Raw genomic sequence first — 1030 nt, 5'->3', positions numbered from 1 at the left:
GATGTCACCGGAGTAAATTCTGTTCACAGTTACTCACAAGTGAATCTTACCACCCCCCACCCCCCATCCCTTCTTACTAGATCCTTGCAAGGGAAGGTCATTTGGTGGGAGTTATAGAGACTTTAGCTAGAAGATTCACATAACATAATGCACTGCCCTTAAACTCCTACTTTACTGCTGTGCAATCTGATGCAAGTTGCTTGATTATTCAAGTTCCTTTGTTTAAACTGGGGATGATACTAATACCAAATTCATAAATGACTGTGAAAATTATGCAAGTTTCTACATGCATCTCACTTTACCCACTTTACATAGGGTCTAGCACACATTGCCACTAACTTGTCACCATTCTTACTATTAGGAACTCTGAGTGTTTAAAATAGAATGGTGCTTCATGGAGTTTCCAATGACTGTGATCCTTTTATCCTTTCTTTATTGCTTCCTAGTAGACTGGGACTACCCACCTTTTATAGTAGCTGATCATTTAATTATTAACGATAATCTACTCACGAAGTTTTTTGTTGTTGTTGTTTTTTAATCATTTTATTGGGGGCTCATACAACTCTATCACAATCCACACATACATTAATTGTATGAAGCACATTTCTACATTCGTTATCCTCAGCATTTTCAAAACATTTTCTCTCCACGTAAACCCCTGGCATCGGCTCCTCCACTCGGGAAGTTTTGGCACACATTAAGGAGTTGAGAAAGCTGGGTTCTGCTGTTCTAAATCTGTAAGTTATCATTTGAAAAACGTCACCATTGTGCAAGCACACTTATACTAAGCCTCAAACATAAAATAAGAGACTTAAGAGTTATGGCCATTAGATCCTAGATTTACTTTCTCCTTGTTTGAAGAAATTTTAGGGTACAGTTTTTGGTGACATAAGGAGTCATGCTTCAGGCTGATAACCTGTAAGATTAGCAGTTCAAATCACCAGCCATTTGGTGGGAGGAAGATGAAATATTCTACTCCCGTAAAGATTTACAGTCTGAAACCCACAGGTGCAGTTCTACTCTGTCCTAT

This window comes from Echinops telfairi, unplaced genomic scaffold (genome assembly GCF_000313985.2).
Source record: "Echinops telfairi isolate 266 unplaced genomic scaffold, ASM31398v2 ScPeMD7_31;HRSCAF=116, whole genome shotgun sequence".
In the NCBI taxonomy this organism is placed as follows: domain Eukaryota; kingdom Metazoa; phylum Chordata; class Mammalia; order Afrosoricida; family Tenrecidae; genus Echinops; species Echinops telfairi.
This window is presented reverse-complemented; position numbering follows the sequence as displayed.